The sequence below is a fragment of the Musca domestica genome, unplaced genomic scaffold (genome assembly GCF_030504385.1).
Source record: "Musca domestica strain aabys unplaced genomic scaffold, Musca_domestica.polishedcontigs.V.1.1 29, whole genome shotgun sequence".
NCBI classification, from domain to species: domain Eukaryota; kingdom Metazoa; phylum Arthropoda; class Insecta; order Diptera; family Muscidae; genus Musca; species Musca domestica.
In genome coordinates, this window is record NW_026712296.1 from 5,502,243 (window position 1) to 5,526,761 (window position 24,519).

Sequence of the window (24,519 nt, forward strand, 5' to 3'; positions counted from 1 at the left end):
AGATTGGTTTGGCGTCGATGGGAAGTCAAATTGAAAAAAACGCATGCGATAAAAATATGACAAGAAATAAAAGAATATTGAAAAAATCACCTTTTTACTGCCATATATTTGAGCGATTTTTTTAGATTTTATCCTTTTCTGGCAAGAGATAATTCCGAATTGGTGAAAATTCTGAAAAACAATCTAGTTATAAGTGTAGAAACTAACATCAATTTCTTTTACATATAGATTGTATCTATTTCCCAATATATTCGAAATCTTGGTTATAAGTAACATTTTTATTACGCGGACTACAAATATTAGAAATTTTCGGATTTTTTTAGATAAAACTTATGGTTTATTTTATCTGCTAAATAGTATCCGATGGTCAAATAAAATGGTAGGCTTCTACCCAGACCTAAACTCTAACCCTATAGAGCAACTGCAAAATCAGGAAAATTTTCTGTTGTTTCCCATTTTAACCCCTAAATATTTTGCGATTATCTCCAAAAGCAATTAGCTTCTATTTTGAAAATAACCCCGCCTCCTAGGAAAATTTCATTATAAATGGGACACGTCGGGTGATTGCAAATTAACATGGACAGCGGACGAACGAAAAAACAAATATTTCAATCACCAAAATACCGAATATCGGTAAATACTTTTATATGGGAACTATGGGAAAACGTAAACCTGTATAGACAATATTCTGCAACATGAGTTAGAGGCCATAAAAAAATTCAAAATACTGAATTTAAAATATTCCGTCAGAAAGTGTGGCTAAAATCGTCAAAATCCAGAATATCGGGAGGTATAATTGTATGGGGCTATGCGAAAAAGTCGATCTCTGAGATAAAGTTCTGCTGCAGAAGATAGAATATATTTTGAACTCTAAAAGATATTCCGCTAGAAACTAAGACCAAAACCGTCAAAATGCCGGTCTTAGTAATAAACATATTCGTGCGGTAACTTTTAAAAGCTTGTGCTAAAATTTACTAGCGGGATCAATTTTTCGCTCTAATAGAAGTAGTTATATACATATTTTTCTTTAAGAGTTGTTCGTCATATTCGAGTTCTACTGTAAATATCTGTGTTGTAGCCTGTTAAAAATATCAGTTAAAAAGTTAAAAAATCGTTTAAGTCAGCCGTTATGAATTTTTGATACAAAAATAGGTAACATTTCCTACAATGCACTGATCGTTGGTATTTTAATTTGCGTTACAGAATTTTTGTTTATGCACAAATGCCTGAACAGCTTGAGACTTGCAAATATTGCAATTTTTTCAAAATATCATTGCAACGAAATCTCATGCTTCTAGTTTATGTTTCTCATCCTAGTCACAATTGCATCTCAACCATTTCAATTGGCGTGCATTGTTTTTAATTGGTTGCTATCTTCTTCGCAATGTCCATCGATAATCTACCCACGTTGACATCAAGTACTGCGCCAGACCAACACAAGTCCGCAATTTTACTTTTGTTGTCATTTAACGATTCTATGCGATGTCTTTCATCAATTCCCTTGTAGATTGGCTGTACTCTTACTTTGACGAAAGCGAACCACTCGGATGCTATTTCTTTTCGAAACGGAACGTAAGTACAGTTGTGCGGCGACAATGATGGTCTGACGACATGACAGACGATATGTCTGTAGAACCTGTCATTGTGAACATGTTGCCTCAGATGAAGTTAGTTTCATATGACAAAACAACGCTGGTATTATCTTGAAGTCAAACTGATTGGCAGATGTATTGATTGAAATTGATAACGACAATTACTTAAAGCACCGTATCCAATACATACATGAATTTCAAACTATAAATTTCGAAATATCAAGAAAAATTTTTAGTGATTCAGTTTTTTCCAATCTTTTTAGATGTTCTTTTAAAACTATGTTCGGCCCATTGTTCTCATATCAGGGGAAATCTGTTCTTCTATCAGCGAAAATAAAATACCCTGAAACATTTGTAACACTGCAATAATGGTCGACCAAGAGCTGAGCCGATCTGGCAACGTATGTCCATGCGTCCGTCCATACAGTCATAGGCTGTAGTATCCATTACGAAGTTCAAATACCAAATTTGAAGCAATTCCGGTTAATAATGTCTCTAAAATCATCAATATACCGAATATAGGAAGGTACCGTTATATGGGGGCTATACGAAGACGTGGACCTACATGACCCATTTACGAACTTAAGCTGCATACAGGAAAAATAAACACATGTGCAAAATTTTAGCCTTCTATCTCAATTCGTTCGAAAGATAGCGTGATTACAACAGACAGACGGACAGGCAGACAGACATCGCTAAATCGACATAGAATTTTACGCTGGTCAAGAATATATATACTTTGTTGGGTCTGACATGAGTGTTTCGAGGAGTTACACACGCAATGACAAAGTTAATATACCCTCTGTAGTATGGCGGAGGGTATAAAAACTGCAAAAAAGTCAAACACCATAACTTTTACATTTTTTTTAATTTTATTTAAAGAAAGCAAAAAATGTCTGAATTAGCACCTTTGGCACGAATTATGGCCTGCAAACACCCCCACAAAAAAAAAAAAAACTGCAACGAAATCAAACACCATAATTTTTACATTGTTTTTAAATTTTATTGAATGAAAGCAACAAAATGTCGGAAATCAAATTTGGAAATGAAGCGAGGAAAATCATTTTGTAACCCTTCATGGGTGGACCGTGCTGAGTGCGATGGTACCTGTTAGAATGTCCAAGGTCTACGGCCAAAATATTTTTTCTCCAAAATATTTTTTCGCGATAATATTCGGCATTTATTTTGATGCCACGGTCGATTAATACGAGCGAAGAGCGACTATCGGCTGTTATGGTGACCCACACCATCACCATGGCCGACGCTTGAGTGCTGGTGGCCAACCGAAGATGCATATTTTCAACTGACCTTTTTGGCAAGTAAACACGATCATTTAGTTTGTTTACAGACTACTGGACAACGAATGTTTTCTCATCGGAGAAAATCAAATTCGACAGTTCCCCACTTTCGGCCAAGCGAAGCAACTCTTAGCCCTTTTAAGTCTATTTTCTTTCTGTTGTGATGTAAGTTTTCCAATTTCAATGGCTTTACCCTGAGCTCATTTTTCAATATTTGCCGAATGGAATATTGCGATATGTTAAGATCACGAGCCATTTTCGCCCACTGCGACGCGGGTTTCGATCAAGTCTCTTCTTTACTTTTCGATCCATTTCTCCTGATGTTGCTGTTTTCTTCCGTCCACTTCCTTGTCGTCGGGCAACTCTACCAGTATCACGGTAACGAGCGATGGTACCAGATTTAATTTAATAACGATTACATTTGGTAAGATTTGTTTAACATAAATTGCCTATATACACGCATATTTGTTACATGGAACTCTGCCAAATACACAGAGTTAAATCTACTTAATTCGAATTCGAAATGTATTTTGATTTATTACAGAAATTGATATGTTTTCTGACGAAATTTTTCGGTCGACAATTTTTACCTTGCATATTTCAAGCATTATGTTTAAAACTTAAGGTTAAAAACTGTATGGCCTTATTTCAAATTCTAAGATATTTGTCATCTTTAGACAAGTTGCGAAAATATTATTTTCTCATATTTTCTTGTGTACATATATCTTCCTCCATTTTTGCTTTTGTCTGCTTCCATAAAAATATTTTTCCGTTTTTGCTCTATTTTTCTTTTCCGTGCTTGATTCATTTTAAGTGGTATTTCATTGGTGGGGCGGAAAGAAATTTTTATATTAATTTATTGCCTTGCAATTGTGCATGATGTCTTAGAAGCCCTGCGACATTTTTTTCAACACTACAAATATATTATATTGTCTATGTATTGTGGATATTGTTAGTTTGAGAGCAGGCAAAGAAGAGGTTGAAGAACACCACCTATTCATGTCTTTAACTTCAAGTTTTCTATTTTTGAAGAAAAAATGAACATAATTTAGAAGCGGTATTAGTTTTATATATCGCAAATAATAGACTTTGTCAGCATATTTCAAAGCTAACAAGTAAAGCAACAGTTAAGTATGGCCGGGCCGAACTTTTTGTACCCCCCTCCATTTGGAAGAAACTTAAAAATTTTCAAAAAGAAAAAAATCCGTTTAAAAATACTGCTAAAATGAAAACCGTTATATGGGAACTATACGAATTTTCTAACGCAGCTGTTTAAAATTCGATTCCAACTGCGGAATGATTTCAACTACATTTCGAGAAAAATGTTATTCCTGATGGAATTCAAGAGTGATAGTGTGATTTCTTTATATTTGGCTGGAAAACCACAAGTGAGTCTTTCGTGTCTCGTGCAATCGCTTGTTGCCGTGATATTGGTAGCGTAGCCCGACGTCAAGGAAGTGGACGGAAGAAAACAGCAACATCAGCAGAAATGGTTCGAAAAGTAAAGAAGCGACTTGACCGCAATCCGCGTCGCAGTAGCCGAAAAATGGCTCTTGAGCTGAACATATTGCAATATTCCATTCGGCAAATATTGAAAAATGAGCTCGAGGTAAAGCCATTGAAATTCCCAAAAAATGCAAGAACTTACACCGCAACAGAAAGAAAATAGACTCAAAAGAGCTAAAGAGTTGCTTCGCTCGGCCGAAAGTGGTGAACAGCCGAATTTGGTTTTCTCCGATGAGAAAACATTCGTTGTCCAGCAGTTTGTACACTAACAAAATGATCGTGTTTACTTGCCAAAGAGGTCAGCTAAAATTGTGCACTTTCGGTTGGCCCCCAAAACTCAAGAGCCGGTTATCGACCGTGGCATCAGAATTAATGCCGAATGTTATGGCGAAAATATTCTGGAAGCCTTGGGCACGCAAACATTTTGGCCGCAAACCTTGGACATTTCAACAGGACTCAGCACCATCGTACTCAGCACGCGCAACCCAAGAATGGTTACAAAAAGGGATCCAATTTGGGCTAATAATATCCGTAATTATTTGGTGCACAATAATCGGAATGAAGATATGTATGGAAGCTGTATCAAAATCTGAACCAATATCGATAAAATTTGGCAGAAGTATTCCTGAGCTATATCTAATATCTGGTACCAAATATCGTTGTTATGGAGTGCATATTACGAATGCGAGAAACTTGAACCCCAAAACGGATGAAATATATATATGGGAGTTACATCTATTACCCGTTTTTCATCAACTTTGAAGTTGGGCTTCATTCGGTCATATGCAAAAAACGCAGGCCATTTGAGCTCAAACTAACCATTTGCTACACAATAATCGTCAAATCGGATGAGGACATATATGGAAGCTATATCCAAATTCAAACCGATAAATTTTGGCAGAGGTACTTCTGATCCTAGATCTGGTACCATTGTCGTGGAGTGCATATTACGAATATGAGAGACTTAAACCCCAAATCCGATGAATTATACATATGGGAGATGTAGCTATATCTGAGCCGATTTTCAAGTTGTCGGATATGTTGAAATCTATTCCATTTGAACGAATGTTACACATATGTACGTACAATAAAATTGAAATCGGGCGGAAGTATATATGGGAGCTATCTCTAAATCTGAAAAGGCATTTACCAAAATTGTCAGTCACAGAGAACATAGCCGTAATTGCTGAAATTCATTCGATTACGTATTTAGTGCACAATATTTATGAAATCGGACAACATTATATACGTGAGCTATACCTATATCTGATCCGATTATTACCAATTTCAATATAGTTCATACTTGGACTAAACAAATGATTTGTTTAAAATATCATCTCAATCAGACAATAAATGAAAGTATGAGAACGGTCTTTGTGGAAAAAATTGAATATATGCTGCAAACCATGACTTTAACATAACCACTTAATTTATCGTTTATTCCGCTTATTTCTCGTCTTATTTGGTCATGCAATGAGGTATGTCAATATAATATTCTCATTTATAATTTCTTTATGATATTTTAAATGCATAGACTTCTTGATGGTGACAATTGATTAATGAATAATGAATGAAAAGGAAAATAGGGATGTTAAGGAAGAAGAACGAAATAGTGCGCTTTTTCATTTCAACTTAACATTAACTTTTTATGGTGGAGATTTTTTTGCATTTTCCACAAAATGAGATATTATTTATGTGAACCACGTCAGTTCATAGCGCATCATTTTTCATATTGATGGGGAATGAAAAAACTGATATTAAATGCGAAAATAATAGTTTGTTTCGGTATAGAAAGTAATTTGCTGCGATTAATAACGAGCCAGTTGAAAGATTAGAAATAGCATGACTGAAAACGGATCAATGTATAGTTGTGAGCGAATCAGTAAATTTATGAAAATTATAAATGAGAGAAAAAAGCAAGTAAACAAAAGCTCTGCACCGTCCTCTGACAAACTTGAAGGAATCATTTAGGATATTAAGATATATATTTGTATTACTTTAAGAATTATTGCTAAGTCCGTTCTTTATTGCTCACGTTGTTCTATATGTACATACAGAAGTGTTGTCTAATTTGATTGTTTGAAGTTGATATTGTGACCTGTAGAACGACTGCAAAATCAGGAAAATTTGTATTATTATACCCTACAACACTATGTGTTGGGGTATTATAAGTTTGATTGGGCCAAAAATTATGTAACACCACGATATATTGAATTCCCACATAGGAAAGTATATATGGATCTTCCTATCTCGCAGAGCTGAGTCGATCTACCTATGTATGTCCGTCCGTCCGTCTGTCCATGTTAATTTGTAATCACTCTACAGGTCGCAATTATGGCCCGATCTTCACGAAATTTAGAATGGAGGTGGGGCTAGGGTCAGAATAGAACCCTATTTCTTTTGGAGATGATCGCCAAATGTTTAGGGGTTGAAATGGACCAAATACTGAAAAAATTTCGGATTTTGCAGTAGCTATACAGGTCGCAATTATAGACCAATCGACGCGGAATTTCGCATGTAGCTGGAGTTTAGGGAGGGGAAGAAGCCTACCAATTTGGGTGGTCATCGGATAATATTTAGCGGGTAAAATAGACCATATCTTTTGTGTTGAAAAAATTCAAAATTTTTTATTAAACCGCGAATATTTTAAATCCCGGCGAAATCACGAAGCCATGACAAGGTTACTTCTGATCTTTACATTGATGTTAACATCCAACAAATCGGATATATAGCAAGATATGTGCGATACATATATGTTCATCAAAGAAGATATGCTTGAAAAATCTCTTATATGTCGAGAACGGCTGAACTGATTTCGACAGTTCTCATTAATTCAGAATGGCCTCTTGGCAGGAAAGAAAAAACGTCTTAAAAAATCGCATAAAAATATCTCTGTAAAGATGAAAATATTGATTTTGTAAAATTTTCTCATATTTTTTCTATTTTGTCATATTTTTGGCATATTTTCATTTTGAATTAAACATTTGGTAATATTTCTACAGCTAACCAAACTAAGTAGTTAGGATTTCAGGATATCATATACAGATCGCATTTATGGCCCGATCCTAACGAAATTTTGCATAGGGATAAGATGAGGGTCAGAATAGAAGCTTACTCTTTTTGGAGATGATCGCCATATATTTAGGGGTTGAAATGAACCAAAAAACTGCAAAATTGTCTGCAGGTCGTAATTATCGCCCGATCCTCACGCACATTTATATGGGGGTTACCGGACATTGCAAAAGCCAAGCAGTTTTGGATGGCCATCCAAAAATATTCAATGTGTGAAATAGTTTGCCAACTTTTGTAGACAAAATACGAAAATGTCCATTACAGTACCTTTTTGTAGAATTCACTAATACAGGAAAGACGCACTTCTGACTATTTCGTTAACGCTGATTTCGTTGAAGAATATAGTCAAATGTCTGAGATACCGCAAATCATATAGATGCGTTTCAGTCAAAAAACTATAATCAATGTTAATCTTTTGCCACTTGTGAGAGATTATAGTTCTTTGGGAAATATTGGTTCCAGATATAGGAAGACCATTTACGTGCAACATCTGCCAATAAATTGGAAATGAGCAAATTAGTTTAAGTTGCTATTATTCGAAAATTAGAGAACGAAACCTGATGGTTTTCTTTTATTATTTGTCACAATATCTTGTGGGATTCTTTCGAGTATCTCGCCTATATAAACTGTATCGTTTATTAAAGTGTTGTAGGGTATTCAACGGTCGGCCCCGCTCGACTGTAGCCTTTGCTTACTTGTTTTTTGTCCATTTGAACCCTTAAATTTACATCACCATAATTTAATTCTGAATCTCCATGCAAAATTTCGTGAGGAGCGGACGATAATTGCGACCTGTATATAATACCTTCAACACATAATTTATAATTCAGCTGTTTTGACTTATAAGCACAATAAAGAAGATATATATTTTGACATATTTTGCTATATATCCCATATATTGGCTAACAGCATCACTGCAATGGTCAGAAGTGATCATTTAATGCATTTTTGATTTGGCCGGGATTAAAAATGCTTTACTGGAAGTTTTCGTATTTTTGGCATAAAAGTTATGGTTTATTTTACCCGCTTAATATTGTCCGATGATCAAATTGGAATGCTTCTGCCCAGCAATAAATTCTAACTCCATGCAAAACCCATGTCGAGTGGTTTATAATTGTGGCCTGTAGAGCAACAAGAAAGTCAGAAAAATTTTCTGTTTTTGGTCCTTTTAACTCCTACGTATTTTGCGATCATCTCCAAAACCAATAGGCTTCTATTCTGACCCTAACGCCACTTCCAGTTTCAATTTCGTGAGGATCGGACCATTATTGCGACCTCTAGTGTGATCACAAATTAACATGGACAGACGGACGGATATAAATAGCTAGATCAATTTAGTTCGGCGAGTAAGGAAGATCCATATATAGTTTCCTATGTCGGCGACCAATATTTCGAGGTGTTACATAATTTTTGGTCCAATCAAACCTATTATACCCCCAACACATAGTATTGTAGGGCATAAAAAACGTAAGGAAAGTCAAAAATCGGGCGGGGCCGACTATATGACAGCCTACACCACTACGCGTATTTAGTAGAGCTGCCGTAACAAAAGAATTTATTTCAAGTGGATCATACAGCCTATCAACATTTAGCTTTAGAGCAGTCATAGTTTGCTATAGATTGCATGATATTATTTGGAGAGGGAGATATCTTGCACATCCCGAAATTCATTCCATTTATGCTGATAGTAGCCATTATTTGCACAATAATCCTGAAATCGGATTAAGAATATATATGGGACCTATATCCACATCTGAACGGATCTTCATAAATGGCAGAGGTATTTCCGAGCTCTATAAGATATCTGGTACCAAATACCATTGTTGTCGAATGCATATTCCAAATGTGAGAGACTTTAACACCAACTCAGATGAAACATAAATGTGGGAGCTGTAGCTATATCAAAACCGATTTAAATATAATTTTGTACATATATTTTTGTACCAAATTCCATTATATATTCCAAATTTGAAAACTGTATTTATAACCGATCAATAGATATGTACATATGTATGAGTCTATAAATTATAAACAAACAATCAAACGTACACACATGATCCTATTTTATAGATATGCAAGAAGATATGGCATAAAATGTCACAAGGATGTCAACGACAGTAAAAATTGTCAATATTACTTTTCCATATTATGCAAAAAAAAATGTATTTAAATATACGGAAAATTCTGATAAAAAAGTATTTGTCAACGAAAAGATTCATTTTATATTTCAGAAAAAAGATGAATGTGATGTTTTTCTGCTAATGTGCAACATGACATAATTGCTTATATGTATATGGAGAATCATGGCAATGTTAACTCGTTGGGGAAGTTCTTCGAATTCCATCTTACTTATTGTCGGACAACCACTCCATGACAATTATGAATGCGTAATACAATTCTGTAAAATTAAAAGGAAAAAATAAAATACGCTGAATTCATCAGTATCAGTATTGAGGGCTTATTTATTCTATTGAAACAGGTTGGTCGGTATCGATACATTTTTGTAGGGCGGATTTTTTCCGCTGAGAATTAAATTCCAGGAACTCGAAATTGTAAATAATGTGGGATATAGGAAATCGGGAGGCACCTCAGCGGGAAACTATTTTAATAGAGTGTTGAAAATTGTTATATCCTACAACTCTATGTTTTAAGGGTATTATAAGTTTCATTGGGTCAAAAATTATACAGCACCTCGAAAGTATTGTCATGCACATTGCATGTTATATATTGATCTTCCCATCCCGCCGAGTTGAGTGGATCTAGTTAAGTATGTATTCTTGTGAACAAAATGCAGGTCGCATTTATTATCCGATTGAGATGAAATTTTGCACAAATCATTTGTTTGGCCCAAGGACGAACCCTATTGAAATTGGAGATAATCGGTAAAAATTTAGATATAGCTCCCATATATATCGTCGTCCGATTTGCCTTTTATTGTGCACCAAACATGTAATATCAGCCCGAATAGTATGGAATTTTGCACATACAACCAAATTAGGCCAGAAAATAAGTATGAAAAATTGGATCGAAATCGGTTCAGATATAGCTATAGCTCACATATATATTTATATTTGTTATGTTTGTCCTCCGCAGCAGTATATGCACTCTGTAACAATAATATTTGGGGAAATATATCAAATGTAGTTCAGAAATACCTTTGCTAAATTTTATCGAGATCGGTTCAGATTTGGATATAGCTCCAATATATATCTTTATCTGATTTCAAATTAATTTTGCACCAAATGGACAATGCATTTCCGAATTTAAAAGATTCAAATGCTTCGGCATATTTAGTCATTTAAAATCTAAATTATAATTATGATCATAGCGTGTATGATTGAATTCTCCCATAAAAACTTTTAATTGTTATGTGGAGCTCTACTAAATTAGCAAAGTTGTGTAGGGTATCATAAAGTCCGCCCGACTTTAGGACTTTCTTTACTGGTTTTTACTTGTTATTTCATGTCATATTTTTATCGCATGATATTTTTTATTAGCTCCACCATAACTTACTCGTATAACCCCCTGTACAAAATACTTTGTACATACTTTTGAGTGCGGTTGAGGCGCTGGGAAAATCTAGCAATAAACAATAAATATTCTAAAATTACATATTTCCCAGCCGCCATAAAACACCACAGTCAACAATTCAGTGATCTTGTGCGCTGACGCATACGATAATGTGTGAGATTGAGGTTATGACCCACAGGCACAGATATCGATGCGCTCAGTAGATGCACAAGACCACTTGAATGAAATTACAAGCAGCCCTGCAATGTTCTCCATTCAATATTAGAATAGATAAGAACAATTGTGTGGCTGCCATTCGGTTGGTTTTCTCTTCTCAATCATTGGTCCTTCGAAAAATAAAGAATCGACGACCTAAAATAAAATTGGTTTGAGTTATCCCCCACCAGTGGTAAGAAACTCAGAAAAGCCAAAAAAGAAGTAGCTGTTCTTCAAAAAGGAGGAGAACTGCTACCAAAAAGTCCGCTGAGACATTTTAAATGTAAGACCGTAGGGCATTTTAAAAGATAGCCGAAGGGATTAATAAATAAAAAAGCCATAGAGTAAAAATAAAAAACCCATAGAGGCAGAATTTAAAAAAAAATATATACATATTTCAAAATACAAAAAAGACCCAACGGGCAAAAATTACAAAATACGCCATAGGAGCAAAAAAAAAAAAAAAAAAAAACAAAAAAGACCCACGGGGCAAATTAAAAAAAAAAATAACTAAAGGAGGACATCAAAGTCCCAACTGAAAAAAAAAAAAACAAAAAATTGATAAAAGCCAAGAAGGCAATATAAAAAAGTTTTGAAAAGAGGACAAATGGACCCATCTAAATTAAAAATGTATAAAAAAATGGAAGAAGCTATCAACATTTTGGCAGACTATTTCCAGCTGTTAACGTCGACGTCAGCCTTTGAAAAGGTGAAACACGTCGCGGCATGGAAGGTACTGGTAGAAAATACATATTACCAGTTACGACGGTACTTGAGGGTACACCAAAAATATCTTCCAACCCATATGAAGACATTACCCTGTGATGTAGATGTGTGTATGTTATCAGCAATGAAGCTTTTAGCAACCCGGAGTCGCAATAACACAGACTTGGACATCGATGAAGAAATCGAAGATTCTATGAAACCCCCATTACGATGGACACTCTCGCTGAAATGTGACTATTTAACTTGGGAAGAGCAAGTGGAAGAAAACAGACAACTTAACTATGTCGAAACAAAGGAACATTACGACAGAGAATTAGAAGATGGTTTGCACGAACAAATGCAAGCCTATGAAAACAATTTTCAATCTCTGCAGGGACAAGCAATCGAATTGCATTCTCAATTAATAATCGAAGTGGAAAAAAGTGAAATGATATTGAGAAATGCGAAGGCCCACGAAAAATATCTGCTCGCCAAATATGAAGAAAACCTGAGGACCAAAGATGAACAATTCGAAGAAAAACATCGTGTTCAGAAAGATCAAGTGCGACATCTGAAAATGAAGTTAGAGAAAGTCAATGAAAAATTGGCTAGCTCGGAAAGAGCGCGGCAAGTCTTGGAAGCTGAGAAAGATGACCTGTCTAAACAAGTGGAAAATTTAAGAATAAAACATGATGCTGCTCAACTAAAGCAGATTCCTTGCTTAGAAGTAAATATTGTGAAATTGTTCCCGCCGGCAAGTCCTCATTTTGAGGAACGGAAAGAAGAAGAATCCGCCCTGAGCAATGAAGCACTCGGTGAAGAACGAATGAATTCGCGTACAGAAGGCCCCAACATGTTCGGCGGATACGGGGATGTTGATTACGACAACGATTCTATAGGAAAAGAAAACATAGCAGAAGAGGAAAAAGAAAGAAAGCCTCTACGTACAGAAGGCCCCTTCATTTCCAACGAATATGAAAAAGAATACAACGAAGAAATGGGTAAAGCCGAACAAAATTCTCTAGTTCCGGTTCCTGAAGAGTATTCCAACGAGTATGGAAGTGAATTTAACGATGAAGTAGAAAAAGCCAAAGAAATGTCTATGGTTCCGGAAGTATATAACCAGAGTGAACTCAATTACAAACCACCAATAACCTTAAGAACGGTAGACGACAAAGCAGAGCGTACCACGGAGCCAATGGTAATCCTTTCCGGCGTGAATGATGGCGGTCTGCATCGATGGACTATTAATGCGGTGTGGAGAATGAAGCCGGCAGATAAAGGTGGTGGCAATTGCAAGAAGGACTGGACAAAGAAATGGAGTCGATTCCTGGAAGCAGTTACTTAATAGAATATTTAGATTGTTTGAGCATATATAGTTAGTTTTCTTTTCATATTTTTATATTTAAATATTTATAGTATACATTTATTCAACTTTATAAAAATACAGTCCACTATTAATATACACATTTAAGCCGCCCGGGAGAATGTACAAAATACTTTGTACATACTTTTGAGTGCGGTTGAGGCGCTGGGAAAATCTAGCAATAAACAATAAATATTCTAAAATTACATATTTCCCAGCCGCCATAAAACACCACAGTCAACAATTCAGTGATCTTGTGCGCTGACGCATACGATAATGTGTGAGATAATAAAGGTTATGACCCACAGGCACAGATATCGATGCGCTCAGTAGATGCACAAGACCACTTGAATGAAATTACAAGCAGCCCTGCAATGTTCTCCATTCAATATTAGAATAGATAAGAACAATTGTGTGGCTGCGACTAGGTTAAGTTAGATTAGTTTCAGTAGTACGTAAGGAACATATTTTAGAAATAAAATTAGAATTGAATCAACAGCCTAACCGTTCGGTTGGTTTTCTCTTCTCATTCACCCCCATATAATGAGCGCTATTTTTCGAAGGATTATTTTTTGAAAATTTTCAAGTTTCTTCACTTAGCTGCTTTCTTACTTGTTAAACTTAGCTGCTGTTTTACTTCTTATACCCTACAACACTATGTGTCGAAATATTGGTTTCTCACATAGGAAAGTATGTATGGATCTTCCTATCTCGCCGAGCTGTGTCCACCAAGGTATGTATGTCCGTTCGTCCGTCTGACCATGTTAATTTGTAATCACTCCACAGGTCGCAATTATTGTGCAATCTTCACGAAATTTTGAATGTAGGTGGGGCTAGAGCCAGAATAGAAGCCTTTTGCAAATTATAGCTTAATAGTAAAAAATTTCCTGATTTTGCAGTTGCTCTACAGGTCGCAATTATAGACCAAACGAAGCGGAAGTTAGCATGGGGCTAGATCCTATGGCTGACGAGAAGCCTTCCAATTTTGATGGTCATCGGGTAATATTTAGTGGGTATAAGGGACATAAGGGGCCTCCAACATATTGTAGTGTCTTTTCTCTGCAGGCAGGTCAAGTTCGAAGATGGACTATATCGGTCCACGATATCGTATAGCTCCCATATAACGGTACCTCTCGATATTCGGTATTTAATTTTAGCCACATATTTCAACGGAATTGTCTGAAATTCTACACAAGGAGTCCCTTGTGAGCACTTCACCCACTGAATGAGAATTATCTATATAGGTCCACGATATCGTATAGCCCCAATTTAACGGTACCCCCGTTTATGTGGTATTTTGATGATTTCAACCACATTTCTCAATGGAATTGTTTGAAATTCCACACAAGAAGTTCATTGTGAGTACTTTAACCCCAGACGTAGATTTGTCTGTATAGGTCCACAATATTGTATATCACCCCAATTTATCGGCACATTACGATATTCGGTATTTTTAAGATTTTAACAGAATTTTTAATGGATTTCATTTTTTTTTTTTTTTTTTTTTTTTGAAAATTTCCTAATTTGTTCCAAATGGTGGAGGGTATTCAAAGTTCGGCTCGGCCGAACTTACTGCTTTTGTTTTGTGTACCGTATTTCATATGCACAATTTAAAGGACAGATAAGAAAACGTGCATAAAAGCCACATTAACTATTAAGGAACATTAAAATATGTCGAGTAAAAATAAAAATGAAAAACAAACACTTTTCCGGAGTACGAACACACAATGAATTAAGGACCACACAAACAGAGAGAAAAAAAAAACAGACATATGCACGCAGGGATGCTGAAAATTATTTACGAGCTGTCAGATCCCTGTATGCAAGTGCGGCATCAACATCCGATGAAAGTGGGGTATGCGGATGTAGCCGAAAAAAGTAACATCGAGCATCAGACATGTTAATACGTATGGTGACATATATAATTTCGAACAAGACATAAAAACAATGTGAGGAAGTAGCATCGCCAGTGTTGTCGACAAATCAATACCTTAATACCAGAAGGCTCGCTCAAAACTTTTTTAGCTCCGGGTCGGCATTTAACATAACATAAGACTCTGATTTGGTTCGTTTTGTAATCTTCGAATATTATTTTTGATGCAATGGAATCAGCAATGATGCCACTGAGCGATTTGTAATGGGTGTTCAAGGGACAAACAATAAACTTTTCGATGCAAATGTGCAGAAAATATCTGTATCTGAATATTGTCACACCGAAACTTGTTCATCCATTAATTCATCAACTCTTATCGTAGGGTATAAACACTTGAATTCTTTGCAACAACCTGAGATGTAGTATTAACAAAAACAACTGTACTAACAAAAAAATAACATTCGTATAAGTGAGGGATGAACGAGCCAACATCCCTAGAGCCTATCTGAGTATGTAGCCATGAAAAACCACTATAAACGCATTTCCCCTTTTTTGCAGTTCATATGAAGATCGTCTTTGTGAGTAAAGCTGTGGTTCTGTATTTTCATTATGGTCGAGTATGTGAGTGCGAGATGAATATCCTGTACAAATAACAAATAAACAGGAGTTAAGTTGACCACTCCGAATTTATTATACCCTTTATCATAACCGAAAGAAAAACTTTGAAATAAGTCTGCCGAAAGATATATAACGTTGAGGATGCAATATGTCCTTGTCTCCACAAATTCACAATATAATACATCCAACACATGGTGTTGTACAGTGAAAAAATTTTACAAAATTCAAGACTTTTAATCAAATATTAAAAAAAATGTCATGACAAACAATAAAAAAATATATCAGAAAATATTATAAAAATATATTTACATTTTTATTTGCTTCATTCCATGCAATTTTTTTTAGATTTTATTCTTTTATTTCAAAACGTCATTCAGAATTGATTATAATTGTCAAAATTAAATATATTTTGACTTCTGTTATGATTATTCAAACTGTAGACCCTCTAAGGAGTGAGTTCTGAGGGAATGGGCAAATATTCGGTATTTCGTATCGCACCTAAATATATTCGATATAAATATGGGGTAACTTGGTAACAGGTTAATAACTTCCTTCACTTTACATGACACATGAGATAATTTTTAGAAAATGTTAACATGTGCGTGAGGTAGTCGGTCGAAGCATTCCATTTTCATGCTTCATCTAATACATATAAAAATATTATTATTGGCAAAATTACAAGAAACCGAACATTTATATCCGTTTTTGGGAAATCATAAATTCCATATTCATCTCAGGTTCCTGGTTGAGAGAAATATTTAGATATAGCAAATTGTAAAGAATCGCTGACTTGTTTCCCAAGTTATGACAGATAAAAGTATTGAAAATTGTGACCTTTTGTGGTGAGGTATACTTAATATTTAATTACCCTCCTAATATTTTGAGTACCCTCCACTATTTGGAAAGAATTTCGAAATTTTCAAATAATAAAATCCTTAAAAAATTCTGTTAAAATTTTAAATATACCAAATATAGCCATTATATTGGGGTCTATAAGACGTGGATCTACATAGGCATTGTTTGTCAAAAGCCATTACCATATTCAAATTCGAAACATGAAATAAACGGTGAATAATGTAGCTTAAATCATCAAAATACCGTTATATTGGAGCTGTGCGAAAGCATCCATTACGAACTTCAAATACGACATCTCAAACAATTTCGGTGGGTATTGTGCCTAAAATCGTCAAAATACCGAATATAGGGTGGTACTGATATATGGGGCCTATACGAAGACATGGACCTGCATAGACAATTTTCTGTCACAGACTGTAGTTCCCATAACGAACTCTAAATACGTAATTTGAAACAATTCTGTTAAATAATGACGCTAAAATCACCAAAATACCGAATATTGGGAGGTACCGTTATATGGGGGCTATACGAAGACGTTGACTTGAACAAGCAATTTTCTGTCTTAGGCTGTAGTATCCATTTCGAAGTTCAAATACCAAATTTGAAACATTTCCGGTGAATAATGTTGCTAAAATAATCAAAATGCCGAATAACGAGAGGTACCGTTATATGGGGGCTATATGAAAACGTGGACCTACATGGCCCATTTACGAACTTTACCTGTCTACTGGAAAAATAAGCATTAAGTTCTGTTGTGAAGATGGGATATATCGGTCCACTCCTTCTGGTACCTCCCCCACAAAGGTTCAAAATTTTGAATATCCATGAAGCTCATAAAAAGCGAAATTAACATCTGATTCCATTCCAGACTTGGTACACCTCAATATTTCCATCAACACATGATCTGTTATAAAGATAGTAGAGATCGAACCATATCTTTTGCTACCTGTCCCACATAGGGTTCAAGATTTTGAAAAACAAAACGTTCAAAGAAAGCGAAATAAGCTCCCAACTCTCCTCGAAATTCATACATACAATCATTTTTGCTAAGTATCATATGTTGTGTAGATGATATATATCTGCTGTAAGGTACAACTTCTTTTTAACTTGTTTATTTTTTCATATTTTTGATCGCATGCGATTTTTTCAATTTGGCTTATAATATTGAAGTGTATATTTCTTAATATTTTTTCACCTTACAACACAGTTTGGGGTTATATGGAAATTGAAACTATCGTCCGAACCTCACGAAAATAATCATAAGGTAGGGTTAGGCTCAGAAGGGCTAAGCCTATTGTTTTTCAAAAAGATGTCCGCAATATATTTAGGGGTTGAGAGGGACCAACAACTAAAAATGTTCCAGATTTTGCAGCCGTTATAAAGGTTACAAATTTAAACCAAAAGACACGAAATTTCGCAAGAAATTAGAGTTTAGGACAGCGGGTAGAATGGACCACTACTTTCGTGTGAAAAAATACCAACACTACTTACAGGCGATATCCGAAATACACAAAAGGCGAACTTCTGGCCTTTTTATGCTGATTTCGTTGAAAAATATAGCCGAATATCGTAGACAATCAAATCACATAGATGAGTCTAAATTTGATGGAAATATTGAGGTGTACCAAGTCTGGAATGGAATCAAATGTTAATTTCGCTTTTTATGAGCTTCATGGTTATTCAAAATTTTGAACCTTTGTGGGGGAGGTATCAGAAGGAGTGGACCGATATATCCCATCTTCACAATAGAACTTGTGTTAGTAGAAATAATGGTATGTGTGAAATATAAAGAGAATCTGATGCTTATTTCGCATTTTGTGACCTTCATGGATGTTCAAAATTTTGACAGATCGTGTGTTGATGGAAATATTCTGATGTGCCAAGTCTAAATGGAATCTGTTGCTAATTGCGAGTTTTATGACTTAATGGATATTCAAAAATATTGGGATGTGTTATAATTATTCAAAATTTTGACCCTTGGTGAGGGAAGAACTTTATGGAATGGACCGATATTATCCATTTTTGTACCTTCCGAGAACTGAGGCAAATATGAGGATTTGCAAAGATGAAGCAAAATCGGATTACTGCTTCTCTTTCTGTGCAGAAAATAATTTTTTGGCAAATATATTTTTATATGATCAAATCCCTTCTCACAATACAAATTTTATTGAAATCGAACATATATACCGTGTTTTGTGCATCAAATCAACGAAAGCGGTCGAAAATACATCTGAACCGATTCCCATATAATATGGCACTTTTTTTTGTGCTAAATTTCGTTACTAATTCCGAATTTCATTGGAATCGTACATAAATATCGTGCTCGGTGCATCAAATAAACGAAATCGATCGAAAATATATATGGGGGCTTTTCAAAATCTGAACAGATTTCAATATAGTTTGGCAAATTTATTTTTGTACAAAATTCCGTCACTCATTCCGAATTTCATTGGAATCGGACACACATATCGTGTTTGGTGCATCAAGAATGTTAGATCGGCCGAAAATATATATGGGATCTATATACAAATCTGAACCGATTTCAATATAATCTGGCAAAATTTTTTGTACCGATTTCCGTCACACATTCTAAATTTGGAGACTGCATCTATAAACGAACAATATATATTTTCAGGAAAATCTGTTTAGCAGTTTTTTAGTCTATAAATTACAAACAAACAAAGGTACAAACATATAGAAGAAGAGTAAACATATAGTTTGCTATACATGCGATATCTTGGATATCAGCATCACTGTTACGGTCAGAAGTGCCTTATTTGTAATATCGCCGGGATAAAAAAAATATTTGCGGTTTAGTGGTAATTTTCGTATTTTGTTACAAAAAATTTATGATCTATTTTACACGCTAACAATTGTGCGATGACCAAACATAATGATAAGCTTCTTTCCAGCTATAAACTCTAGCTCCATGCTAAAATTGCGAACAGTAGAGCAACTACAAATTCAGGTCTTTTTTCTGTTTTTGGCCTATTTCAATCACTAAATATTTTGCGATCATCTACCCAAAAATAGGCTGCTTTTCTGACGTCCATTCAAAATTTCGTAAGGATCGAGCCGTAATTGCGACCTGTAGCGTAACTACAATTTAACACAGACAGGCGTACACAATTAGCTATATCGACTCAGCTGGGGGAGATAGGAAGATCCATTGACGTCCATTCAAAATTTCGTAAGGATCGAGCCGTAATTGCGACCTGTAGCGTAACTACCATTTAACACGAACAGGCGTACACAATTAGCTAGATCGACTCAGCTCGGGGAGATAGTAAGATCCTGTAACATACCATGCAGGACCAATTCGAGGTGTTACATAATTTTTGGCCAATCAAACCTTCAATATCCCCAACACATAGTGTTGTAGGGTATAAACAAAGGTTGACCTTATTTCTTGGCAACATAAGTTTCAATGAAAGAAACAGAATTAGCCGTATTCTGGGTTAGAAGTATTCGTATTTTAAATTCATCATTTCGATTTCTGCATTACCTTTTTGAAATGTTTACATTAAGAACACTAAATACCCTTTCGCATGCATAAATTTCCTTCACAGAATCTCATACCAAATCAGAATTTAATTTCGGGGTGGCTTTCATATGCATACATATGCTTCGATTTTAACATAAATTTGTTACAGGAGATACCTCCGCTAACTAACTAACCTTGTGTACGGTATCATATAATCGGCCACCCTCGATTTTTATTCTCGGCTTAGTGGGTTTCATGTGAATGAGCTATAATACAATTGCCACAAGCATATTTATGCGTGCATACGTATGTATGTACGAGTAATGCACAAATTCAATATCGCAGTTAATTCTCCCAAGTGTGTGGATTTCCTTTTCCAGCTGTTCGTGTTTATGCCATGTAAATTAATGTCAGTTTTGGTTTCGAATTTTACTTTCATACCCTTCTTCTTTCATTCTGTTTTTGGTTTACCACTTTATTTCATTTAAAACACATCAACAGTACAGAATCAAGCCAGCGGATAAAAAGAGATGAGATGTGCTGTGAATTTGTGAACCTTACATATTCTTGAGAAAAATAAATACATTTGTGTACATCTCGCAGCTATTACGATGCTGAACCCCAAACGAACATGCTTTTGAAAAAGTATCTAAAAAACTCATGGTTGAACTATGTCCGTTTTAATTCACAAACAAAGCATATCTATTCTCTTTAAATAACTTAGAAATATTAACACAATAGTAAAATATGAGCTACAATGACCTGAAATTACTACCGTTTAAGTATGAAATTAATCTATTAAAATATGAGAATGGATATTATATTTGAATATATTCAAAGCGTTGTTTTTGATAATGCATTCATTATTGAAGAAGGATGTGGTTGACATCACATAAGTGACTGACATTGGGAATATATCACACCTTGGACTATAAAAAAGGCGATTCCAACATACTGTTCACACATACTGCCAATTTAGCTTAAGCTTAAATGTGGGCTAAGCGAAAAGGTGGCACATTTTTAATACAGAATATTCTATGAAGGTAAAGTAAATCTAAGTAAAATAAGTACAAATGGACCAAAAATGGACCAAAAACTGAAAAATTTCCTGATTTTGCAGTAGCTATACAGGTCGCAATTATAGACCAATCGACGCCGAAGTTAGCATGGGGCTAGAGCTTAGGTCTGGACAGAAGTCTTCCGATTTGGATGGTCATCGGGTAATATTTAGTGGGTTAAATAGACCATAACATTTGTGTTAAATAAAAGTCAAATTTTCCATTAAACCGTGAATATTTGTAATCCCAACGAAATCAAAAATAGACAAAAAAGACAATTCTGACCGTTACGTAAATGCCGATAGTAAATATATCGGATATATATAGCGAAATATAATGGGTATATACAAAGGAAAGGGATGTTAGCTAGAATGCTTATATCTCAAGAATGACTGAACCGATTTTGACAAATTTTGTCAATTCAGAATGCCCTCTTGGTATAAAAGAATAAAATCTAGAAAAATCCCACAAAAAGATGCCAATGCTGATGTTGATAGAGATTTTGTAGTATTTTGTGACTTTTTTATTATTTCTGTTATGATTATTAAAACTGTTGACCATCTATGGAGATGGATCTCAACCTTCTGTGTAACAGATCTTGTGTTGATATAAATATTGAGATGTGCCATGTCTGAATAGAACCGGATATTAATTTCACGTTTTTTGAGCTACATGGGTATTCAAAATTTTGGCCCTTTGTGGGAAGGTACCAGAAGGAGTGCATCGATATATTCTATCTTCACACCAGACCTTGGGTTAATTAAAATATTGTGATCTGTGTAATTTGGAGACAATCTGACTATTACATAACCTTTTATAAGATTTATATTTTTATACCATCAGCCATATGGCTAGAAAGGGTATATACAATTTGATTCGCTCAAAGTGTGCCTAGTCGAAATAACGGTTTTAGACCCTAGGTCTCTTTGGACCAAATCCGTTTTACAACATTTGGAGTCGATCTAGCGATGTCCATCCGTCCGTCTACCCGTCTGGCAGATGCGCACGATAACTCTCGAAGGGAGTATCCGATTTAGTCCAAACTTGGTACATCGTAATAGTTTTTATCAAACTTAGATCGAGTTCCCACAAAAGGTGGAAATTTTTAAAAAATGTATTTTCTGCACAGAAAGAGAAACACTCATCACAATAAGTTTATTAACCCAAGGTCTGCTTTTAGGATGAAATAAATCGGTTCACTAATTCTGGCAAGATTTTGGGAAACCAAACGCTCAAAGTAAACCAAATAAACATTCAACTCTCCTTAAATGTCACACATACAAATATTTTTGGTAATGCAAGATCTGTTGTGAAGGTGATATATAGCTGCGAACCCCTTTTGGTACCTCACCCACAAAGGGTCACTAATTTCAATACTTTTATCTACGAAACAAGTCAGCAATTCTTTACAATTTGCTATATCTAAATATTTCTCTCAGCCAGACACTTGGGATGAATATGGATTTTACATCGTATTTATTTAGGTCCGATATGAAATGAACAGTATTGACCCATTCCTTTAGAACCCACTCCATGGAGGGTCAAGAGTGTGAATAACAATAACAGAAATCAAAATACATTTAAATAATTGAACATTGTCTGAGGGTATACGACTGCCGGCAGAACCGACTGAAACTTTTTAACTTGTTATTTTTTTTTTAATTGCATACTATTTATTTTACATACAATTCATCTGAAATAGAGCACAAAATGAATTTTTCGAAACTGACGTTTTAACATCAAATGTATGCTGAAGTGCAACCTACATAATTCATATCAATGATATAATTACGACATAGAGATATATATTAATAATTTAATCATTTACATATAGGCTTCTTGTTTGAATTTTGTTGAATAACCGAATCCAAAAAAATCGCATGTATAATTCGTATTACCATGACAGGGGATGTCAATTAAATGTACGTAAAACGTATTGTTGTGTCTTTCTAAAAATTCTGGCATGCCAGCTTAATGGTTATTTTCAAAAGTTTCTCCCCTAATATTATGCCTTAACATCACATTCATAAAATTACGCACACACAAACAAAGAGATCAAAGGTACGTTTGCCAACATTTTCAGAAGTTAATAAAAGTTAAAGAATATAAACAAGAAAAAGTACTTTTCATTTTGAAGAAATTCGTATGTGCGGCATGACATATTATAACAGAATAGAATCTAACTCAATTAACACAAGTAAAACAGCAACTAAGTACAGCGGGATGGTACTTTTGGGTTATTAGCCATTATGAGCTCAAAATGTCATATTTTAAATAATTCCGTAGAAAATGCGTTGAAGTCATCGAAACCAATGTAGCGGGAACACCGTCAGCGTAAAATCTATATCGATGTCCATATATCTGTCGGTATGTCAGTCTGTCTATTGTAATATTTCGAAATATGTCGAACTAATTGTGATGTTCTTCCACAGTTTCGTATAACTTCCCTATAACTGTACCTTTCGATATTTGGTGTTTCGACAATTTTTGTAACATGTCGGGTTAATTGTTGCCCAAATGGCTAATATAAGTCCAAATGACCTGTACTTTGGTACATCCCACCGAATTCAGGCCAGCAGCAAGTAAATCAATTTTGGAGAAATTCGGTTCAGATATAGCTATAGCTCCCACACGCAGAAAAATACACGTTCGAAATATGTTTGGATCCAAGTATGTATATATTTGGGGCTGCTTGCAATCAAATATATATTTGGATGCAAACATATTATGCTTGGGTCGAAGTATATATGTGTTTGCAACATTTTGTAACATATTTAATATGTTGGAACATATTTTTTAAGGGGTGAGAGAAAATTGTTGTGATACAGAGCGTAACAATAGCACTCTCACGCGTTTTATAACAAAGGGCTGTTTGTATAGTGCAGCACAAGACGCAAAAGTTATGACAAGGGGGGTGAAAACTTTGTTTTGCTGCGCGGCTGAACACTTGCGTTTTGTTATTTGTTGATGCTGTTGCATGGAGAATGATGAAAATGTTTATAAGTGCGGTTGTAAAATTTAGATGATTTTCTAAAAGAATTTTAGTTTTATTTAATTCTTTTGTTCCTTCTATATTGAGCTTTTTACTTGGGTAAAAAAAGTTTTTTGTCATAGAAGTTATTTTTAAAATAACTTCTGGGGAGAATATCCCAGACAAAAAATAAGGGAACTGATGAGGATTGGTGGCTCTTTCCGAAACCTAGGTATTCCCTGCAAATTTCGATCAATATTATGCGATCATCTCCAAAGCAATAAGCTTCTATTCTGACCCTAACCCCACCTACATTTTGTGAGAATCGGGCTATAATTGCGACTTGTAGAGTGATTACAAATTAACATTGACAGACGGACGGACATACATAGCTA